A 611-nucleotide genomic window follows, 5' to 3' on the forward strand; every position below is an offset into this window, starting at 1 on the left:
TGGAGAAGGCTCTGTCCCCCCAGAGGGTGGGGGCAGCGATGGAGAAGGCTCTGTCCCCACAGCTTCGGAGCTTGGTTCGTGTGGGGATAGAGAGGAGGTTCGCTTCTGATGAACACAGGCTGCGGGAAGGGGTGTGGTGGTGGATCAGGTCGGTGAGGTGGGGGGGGGGGCTGGTTATTTTGGGTATTATCATAGTACTCTATTTATACTTTAGCTAATTCAAGAGTTTGACTAACTGTGATTAAAGGCACTGTTTTTATACTGCTTGTATTGTAACTGTGTGTCTATTTGCTCTTTTTATAGTCTGTAGATATAAATAATTTAATGTGTAATTAATGTACAAATACACATTTTAAGGATATGCTATACACATTAGCATTAGTAAAGTTTGTTGTAAACAGTTCCACATTCTCTCTAAAACTATTTGTAGGCAGACTATCGAAGTAAAGTAATACCGTTTGATTTGTAACCTTTTTCCATGAACCTGTACTTATTTATTTCCTTGCGTTTCTATTCTAACACTTCTATTTCCAAATTGTGTTTAAAACTGATCTTGTCTTGTAATTGATCCAAACAGGCGGCACGATGCATACAAAAAACCCTCTCAGAAA

The sequence above is a fragment of the Notothenia rossii genome (assembly GCF_949606895.1).
Source record: "Notothenia rossii genome assembly, chromosome: 1".
Classification (NCBI taxonomy): Eukaryota; Metazoa; Chordata; class Actinopteri; order Perciformes; family Nototheniidae; genus Notothenia; species Notothenia rossii.